Source organism: Melanaphis sacchari, unplaced genomic scaffold (genome assembly GCF_002803265.2).
Source record: "Melanaphis sacchari strain LSU unplaced genomic scaffold, SCAv2.0 Contig2047_pilon_pilon, whole genome shotgun sequence".
Taxonomy (NCBI): Eukaryota; Metazoa; Arthropoda; class Insecta; order Hemiptera; family Aphididae; genus Melanaphis; species Melanaphis sacchari.
In genome coordinates, this window is record NW_020271005.1 from 1 (window position 1) to 9,320 (window position 9,320).

Sequence of the window (9,320 nt, forward strand, 5' to 3'; positions counted from 1 at the left end):
ATTTGTACTTACATTTATCATTTTGATATTTTTCTTCCACTAAGGAATTTGTTATTTATCAAATTAAGCAAAATAAACTAAACAAAATATTTAAATAATATATAAATACATTTTTTTTTAAATAATAATTTCCTTTATTTCTAATTTAAAATGTACAAGTAGATAAATATATAAGAAGGAAACTAGCATTGCTTTTGATTTTATGTTTTTACAATTTAATTTTTTATTTTGTTCAATCTGGTCACAATAAAGTATTAAAATAATTTAAAAAGCGGTTTCTATGTATTGATTGATTTCTTCCTTGATCGTTGATATCATGAGGATGTTCAAATCAGTGGCGTAGCCAGGGGGGGGGGGTTTGGTGTTATAACCCTCCCCCTCAGCCGTATTTATATCAAAAATATAATGTTTATAATATAGGAATACAATCATTTGGTCGTGGTAAAATGTATTCTGTTATGCCGTATTCACACACTACCACGGTTTAAGATAAACTTTATCTTAAATAGTGCACACAGTGTCGTATTATTGCATTCGTGCAGATAATATTTACACTACCTACACCATCATATTGTGTAATTTACGTTATCGACTGCACTGATGATAATAATCATTATCATTCAATTATTTTATTATTAATTTACCATGGTTGTAGATTTATCTACAGTTCTGCGGTCTAGTTGTTATCAATATGAATATTATCACAGAAAAATATTATCATTATAAAATACATGGACACATGTTTGGATGTTTCTCTAGTTTTTATATTAATTTTTAATAATTTTTTAATATTTTGCTAATAATTGTTGTTATGGATTCTTCAAAAAAAAGAAAAATTACAATTATATTCTATTTCCAGAAAAAAAGTAGATCTGAACCTTTAGCAGAAAACAATGAGGTAATTTTATTTGAGTTATATTATACTGCTTAAGACTTAATATCTAAATAGCTTATCGCTTAAATTGAATGCTACTAGGCAGAGCACAAATTTGTATGCATTTGCTTATTTTTTCTGGTTGATAATTATATACTAAATGAGCATGATGTGTTTTATGATACAAATTATACACAAATGTCATAATAAAAGCTAATGCTATATATTTTTAATAGAGTTATTAATTATTACCTATAAACTCTATTGCTTTTTACTTAATTGCTTTTTTAAATTATATTAGACGCTTACTGTAATACCAGCTTTAGAGCATGTGCAAGATCAAGACATTTCATCAGATAATACAAATTCAAGAAATGTAAATATAAAAAACTCTGAGAATATTTGTTTGAACAAGTTTGATATTGGATTATTTAATCGATCTACTACTAAGCAGGTTAGAAAAATATTATTTACAATTGACAGTTTTTATTTGAAAAGAAAAAACAATTTAAATAAATATTTGATGGAAGAAAAATAAAAAATATTAAATAGTTAAATAGTTAGGTAAATAGTTAAATAATTAAAAGTAAGTAGTAAATTAATTAAAATTTAATTAATTTACTATTTATTTATTTATTTTTAGGAGAGTAAGACTTCTTGTGTATGCAACCATCTATATAAACCTATTAAGCAATAAGTATAATTTTATTAAAATATAATTTTAATTTGTGCAGATTGATTCAGAACAAATATATCAAATTTTAACGAACACTTGGTATCCAGAACCATCCTACCATTTTATTGCAACTGGAAAAAGAAATCTTAAATTTCAGTATAAATGGCTTGATCGATGGAAGTGGTTGGCATATTCAAAATCTGATAATGGTGTTTACTGTAAATATTGCATTTTATTTGGTCCTGAAGAAGTTTGTTCTCAAAAACTTGGGAAGTTTGTTGTAACTAAATTTGACGATTGGTCCCATGCGATTAATAAATTTAATGAACATCAAAAAAAATAAATATCATTTAACTGCTGTTTCAAAGGTTGATGGATTTTTATCAGTGTTTAATAAAAAACAAAATAATATTGCCGTTCAACTAGACAACAACCTAAAACTTGAAATTGAACAAAATAGGCAAATATTACGTCCAATTATAGAGACTATTATATTGTGCGGGCGTCAAGGATTGGCATTACGAGGTCACAAAGATAGTGGTCACTTTCAGCCTGATGAACTATATTCTACAGAAAACGATGGGAATTTCAGAGCATTCTTAAGATATCGTGTAAGTGGGGGTGACTTAATACTTAAAAAACCATTTACAAAATTGTAAAAAGAATGCCATGTATACAAGTCCAGAATTTCAAAATGAAATAATTGATACAATTTACTATATTATTATTAATAAGTTAGTATGTAAAATTAATCAGTCTAAATGTTACATAGTTCTGGCTGACGAGACTTGTGATATTTCCGATGTTGAACAATTTAGTTTGTGTGTACGCTACTTTGATAAAGAAACAAAAACTTTAAGAGAAGACTTTCTGAAATTTGTTCCAGTGGTAGATGTAAGTGGCAAAAGCTTGGCTAAAGTATTGTTGGATACCCTACAAAGTATAGGTATTAATTTAGATTTTCTACGTGGTCAAGGGTATGACGGGGCATCTGCAATGCAAGGAAAATTTAACGGAGTGCAAGCAATAGTAAAAGAATCATATCCACTAGCATTGTATTTACACTGTAGTTCACATTTACTTAATTTATGTATTTGAAACCTATACGCAACGCAACTGGAACCTTACAAGCTGTTTGTGTATTTTTGAGGACTCCTAAAAGACAAGATGTTTTAGAAAAGGCTATTGATAAATGTATTACAGATACGAGAAAGAAAAAGCTTAAAAAAATTATGCCCAACTAGATGGGTTGAACGGCACGAAGCAGTGTTAGTATTTTTGGAACTATACGATGCTATTGTAGAAGCATTAGAAAATATTTCTTCATGGAATGACAGGGATACATCATCTCAAGCCAGTAATTTACTCTGTTCAATGAAACAAGGAGAGTTTCTTCTTTGTATTTTTATTCTTGTCAATGTTTTTTTCAGTAAGTTTACCATTAAGTAAAAAATTACAAGATGAACATTTAGATCTCACTGAAGCAATAGAACTTGCAGAAAATGTAATAGAGATAACTACTCAACGAAGAGCTGAAAATGAAAAACAATTTAAAAATATATATAATGATGTATTAAAAAAATCTGAAAAGTTTGATATCAATATAAAAGTCCCTAGGTTAGCATACAAACAAGAGCATAGAACAAATGTGATCACAGATTCAGCTGAGTCATATTATAGAGTTTCTTTATATATTCCTTTTTTGAATAGTTTTAATCAACAATTGAATGACAGATTTTTAGCACACAAATCAATTTTGAGTAATTTTCTTTGTTTGGTGAAAGATAAAGAAAATAGTGATGAATGTTTTAAGGTACTTTTGAAAACCTATGAAGTTGATATTGAAGCTGATATCCATTCAGCTTTGGGGGAATTTTCATTATGGAAACAGCAAATAAAATCAAAACCCATAACAAATGTTGTATCTGCTTTAGCCGAATGTAACGAAAACATATATCCTTCAATATACACACTCTTAAATATTTTAGCTTCTTTACCAGTTACCACTGCTACTAGTGAAAGATCATTTTCAACACTTAGACGGTTGAAAACATATCTCAGGAACACAATAACTGAAAATAGACTGAACGGGTTAGCATTAATGAATATTCACCGTGATGTAAAAGTAACAGTTGAAGAAGTTATTGAAAATATGGCCAGAAAGAGTCGCCGCATTAGACTGTTATAAAACATAATATGTTATTAAATACTATTTTTTTTTTGTTTAATATATTTTAGAAGTATTTGTAAAAAAAGAAAAAAAAATTATTTTAAATAAATATTTAAAAGTTAAACGTATATTATAATTTATTTAAACAATTTATGAGTACATTTCAGGAAGTGTGAAATCCTCCACAAGTTACATTTTATTACAAACCCCCCCCCCCCCCTAAAAAAAATCCTGGCTACGCCACTGGTTCAAATAACGTTAGTGCAATTTCATTTTCTTGTTCTTCAGTAACTCTAGGCTCATCATCTCCAAACTGACGAGCAATGTTGTGCAGTACTGCTGTAGCCACTATAATGGCTTGTACTGTATCCAAGTTTCTTACATTTATTCCTAAACTCAATATTGGAAATCGTCTCTTCCAGACACCATATGATCTTTCTATTGGATTTCGAGTACGGATCTGTGACTCATTAAAAGTATTTTCAACGTTAGTAATTGGATTTAACATAGGTGTAATCATATAAGACTGCATTGGATAACCACTGTCAGCCACTAAAACACAATCTTTGAACTCTCTATTATCAAAACGTTGTTTAATAGCAGAGTTCCGAAATATGTTCACATCATGACTACTACCTGGCCACCTAGCAACTATGTTTTGTATTATCAATTTTAAATCGCAAATAGTTTGTACGTTCATAGAGAAAAAATTGTTTCCTGTTCCGAAAAATTTCTGCATCATTACCACCTGGGGATCTTATTTTAATATGAGTACAATCAATCGCTCCTATACATGATGGGAATTTCGCAATATTGAAGAAATCCTGCTTAACTTTACGCATTTCATCATCAGTTGTTGGAAAGTGAATGAAATCCGGTCTAAGTGCTGCTATGGCCTTTGACACTTCTATTATAATTTTACCACCAGTAGTTTTATGAATTCCAGCAAAATCTGCACAAGTTGCTATGAAAGAACCAGTTGCATAATACCTCAACGTCATCAACAGTTTTTGACTAGGTGTTACTGCATTATTTCTGTAAAATATAAATTTATACATCTTTCCGTATGTTGCGGGGTCGACCAGTTCTTCCGGGTTGCCCCGGAGACACTCAGCCCCTTTGTGTAACCGCGGGGTTGTCTCTTCCGGGCAGTAATCCCGGATTGCTCCGGGGGTCCCACCCGGGGCGCCGCCTCACCTCGGGCGCCATAATGAGTGACCGCCGCGGCCAGAGCCCGACGGATTATCGCCTGAGTCAAACCCCTTCTACTAAGGCGGTACTCCCACAACCACCACGAGTCCTTCCTCAAGTGTGCCTTTCCCGGTGCGGGCGAGCGCGAGTCCTCGGTGAGTCCACGCGGTCGTGCGCCTCGGGTTCAGCACCCCCGGAGCGTCGAGGCGCTATTAGCAAGCCGACTCGACGGGGCTTACTCCGAGTCCCGTGGTACAAGGTTTGAACCCGGCGTTCAGGCCCTCGCAACTGCCTTGTCCGCAAGCAAGTCGGTCGGGGCACCGCTGCGTGTACCGCGACGACTCCTTTATAGCGCATACGGTTTTGATCTTTATCGACAGATTGCCGTTTCTGCCGGTGCCTATCTCATATCAAGCCCCGAGCCGGCTGAATACGTGCACGTGCTTCGCCCGATGGGTGGTCTGGCCCCTTTAGTTCGAGCTCTCGGTCTAGGCAAGAATTTGTTCATAGGGAGCGAGGACACCCAATTCGCCCCGCGAGATTTCTCCGTCCGACCCGGTTCCGAAGAGACCGGGCATTCAGTCCGTCCCGCAAGGTATCCCGTTCCTCGCTCCCGGCTAGGCGGGTCTTAGTACGGAGGGCGTTCGACGATCCTGTGGGGGCGCCGTCTTAGGGCCCTTTAGGTCCGGCTATCGGGTCCCGCTTCGCCTGCCACTATCCGGTACTTCGCAGGCTTTCGCCCCGCCGCCATCGCTGACAGCGGCGGTCGTTCCGGCTAGGCCCACTCGGACGATTTGTTCCCGCGTGGATAGGGGAGACTGTCCCCATGTCTCTGGCAGTGCGCCGTGCTCTGCACATACGCCCTCTAGCCACACGCCCGACCGCTGTGGTTTTAAAATTAGGGGTCTGGGTCGTGCCCGCGGGGTCGCCCTACATCTTTACGTTCTAGGACCTCCCGGGAGAAGTTTTTGAACGCAAGGAACTCCGTGGAGGTCATGGTATCGCAGTCGCACGGCCAGTCCACACCTTCCGCTTGCGCTGCGGCTGCGAGCTTGTTTCTTTCCTGGCTATATGATGGGCAATCGTATAGCACATGCTCCACGGTTTCCTCCGGAAGTCCGCATCGGCAACGTGCCTCGCCTCGAAGGTTGAAACGACAGAGCGACGAATTGAAATTCCCATGTCCGGTCACGAACTGCGAGATGTAGTGGTCCGGAACGAACCACAGCCTCTCGAGCCTGCGCCGCACGTCCGGGAACCAAATCGCCGTCCGCCTACCTTTGTCGCTGGCGACCCATCTCTCCTGCCAGAGGCGTATGGTAGTGTCGTAATACTGTTTCGCCTTTCCAGCAACTTCTGACGCCGACTTGTTGCCTCTCCTCACGGCGTTCTTATCCCGTTCGATCTTAGCCAGCCGAACTAGTTCTAAGTCGAGGGGAGGTACTCCGGCTAGGACCTGGAGCGCCATCGTCGACGTGGTCTTATACGCGCCCGTCATTGCCAGTAACGGGCGTCTTTGGGCGGTGTTAGCCCGTGTTCTATGCCGGTACTGCGCCATACAGCGCTCGGCCCATACCGAGGCCGCATAGCCCATACGCGGCAGGAACACCGATTTGTACAGGATCCTTGTCGTCCTTTCTTTAAGGCCCCAGCTAGCCTTAGCCACAGATATTAGTCGACTGAATAGCGCTACCGAGGACGCAGCCTTTTCCGCCAGATGGGAGCTAAACTTCCTTTGCGGGTCGAACGTGACCCCGAGGTATTTCGCCTCCGGAGTCATTTTAACCTTAGTCCCACCAAGCCGCAAGTCAAGGGGCTTACTTAGTTGGCCCTTGATCCACAAGGTCTGCGACTTGGCCGCCGAGAAGGTGAGTTTCCTGTCGGAGGCCCATCTCGACGCTATTTCTAGCAGCGCATTCGCGCGTTCCGTGAGCTCCGAACGGTGTTTCCCGGAGATGAGTAGCGCGAGATCGTCCGCATACGCGACTATCTCCGTCCCCGGGGGAAGATCGCCGGACAAGAGCGGGTTGACCGCATACCTCCAGAGGTCGGGCCCGAACTCCGAGCCCTGCGGGCAGCCCTTTGTTAGGGTCGTCGAGAGTGTCATGTCTCCAATCGCCAGGTGGGCTTTTCGGCCGTCTAGGTAGCTCTTTGTCAGGGCGATCAACCCAGAGCCGCATTTAACCTGTTCAAGATCTTTCATTAGTTGCGCCCACCAGAGGCAGTCGAAGGCCCCCGATATATCCAGGAATACGCCTACGACGTATTTCTCCCGCCTTTCATCTGACCAGCCAAAGGCATGTGTCATTGCATCTACGGTCGATAGGTTCTTGGTGAAACCAAATTGTCTGGTCGACATATGGATGTCCGTATCTTTACGGATTCTCGCCACGATAAGGTGTTCCAGTGCCTTAGCTAGAACTGGGAGTAAGCTAATGGGTCGATACGACCTAGCCTCCGTCGGGTCCTTATCGGGTGATTTCCTAATGACGACCAGCGCCGCGTTCTTCCACAGGCTCGGGAATGTCCTCGTAGCCAGTGAGGTATTGAACGCAAACGTAATTTGGTTTTGGAGGACGGGCCACGCTTGCCGTAAAATTCCTGCCGTGATCCCGTCCAGGCCCGGGGCCTTACATGTTTTCATCCGCCAAATGGCATCTCTTACCTCATCGACCGTGCACGGTTCAACCGGGTCGAACGTCGGACTAAGCCCAGGTAATGCCGACTCGAACCTACCCACATAAACGCCGGTCTCTCTACGGGTTTCCGCCTGTCCTGCGGTCTCCGTAGCGTCGCTATCCTCAGGGACCAGTTGCTCGAGAAGCCTCTCGCCGGTCTCCCTAAGCGAACACGTAAATGTTCCGTCCATTTTTCTGATGGACGCTGGTAATTTCTCCGAGGGCCGTGTTCCCCCGGCTTTTAGCCATTTGTAGACGGGTCCCCAGGGCTCCTCGTTCCCGGTGCCGGTAACGAAGGAGCGCCAGGCCGTCCGCCGTGCTCTAAAGCAGGCGCGGTTATATCTCCGCTTGAGGTCTGCGTACTTCCTCCTTATGGCTCTCTTTCTGAACGCGTTGCGTTCTGCGCGTAGTTTGCGCTTCCAGCGTCCCAATCGGGCGAGCTCGCTACCGAGGTCCGAGCTCCACCAGAGAGGCGGTTTCAGCCGTCCGACCACGGCCCGTTTCATGTGGGTGTCACAAGCCGTTTGCAGCACCTCTGAGAGTGCGTTCACACAGGGATCTACGACCGGGCAACCGAGCTCGGCTGACCGTGCTATCGTTAAACTTTTCAAGGTCTTACGGAATGCTTTCCAATCTGTATTTTTCCATAAATATCGTTTCCGTACGGCATTACCCGTGGACGGAAGGGCACTTTGGCTGCACGCAACTCTAAAGCTGATCACGTTGTGATCGCTCGATGTTAGTCCGGGTATGACCTTCCAGTCCGACACCCTACGCTCCACCGAGGGCGAGGCGAGTGTGACGTCCAGGTTGGCTGACCCTCTGTTCATGAACGTTCTAGGTTGGTCCGGCTGGTTCAGCACGGACAGGCCCTTTTTACTTATCAATTCCACGATTACTTCGCCCCGGTCGTCCGAGACTTCATCGTGCCACACCGTCGACCGCCCGTTAACATCCGCACAGACAAGCACGGCGCCGCGGATCTGGTCCAGGACGGACCCGAGCGCGTCGGCATGTGTCTGGGTGGGGTCAGAGAACTGGAAGTATGAGGATACATAAATTTATACAATTAAAAAAAAAAAAAAAAAAAAAAAAACTATACTATTTATATAAAATATTAACTATTATTACAAAGATCAATTTTAAATTGGAGGAGCACCAAAATAAACAAATTGTATATCAAATAACTGAACAAAAAAAATATTTTAATACACACTTACCTACTGGTTTGTGATTCAATTTTTGGTTTTATTATACGTAGGAGAAACTTGACGGTATCTTTGTTCAAACGAAACCTATTCAAAAACTCATCATCTCTCCATACTTTAAAATGGTCAGGTCGTTTGCGAATAATTTTAGCACGCCTAGGGAAAGCCACAAGTTCCGCCAAATGATCAAAATCATCGATTGTATCGTCACTTTCGTCGGCGTCTGAATAGTCGTCAACATCCATATAGTCTTGTGCGTCCATAGTAAAAAATAGTAATAGTACAACATATACTATTATATAATAAAATATATCATATTAAATAGTCGGTGTAATCGAAAACCGAAAACAAAATTAAATAATAATATTGTTCGCAATAAAATTTAGATTGTTGTATTGACTATTGAGGAATAATTAAAAAATGATAATGATAACAAAATAATCACAAAAACATAACAATTTAACAACCAATCAGATGCATTAACGGTACATCACATTTTTTAACCAGCCGATATCGGCTAGTA

At 41.1% G+C, this 9,320-nt stretch overlaps 1 pseudogene; it reads right to left on the reverse strand.

The window, feature by feature from the left end:
- Positions 1–241: 241 nt before the first annotated feature.
- On the reverse strand, positions 242–9,060 carry LOC112593438 (annotated as a pseudogene).
- Between the last annotated feature and the right edge of the window lie 260 nt (positions 9,061–9,320).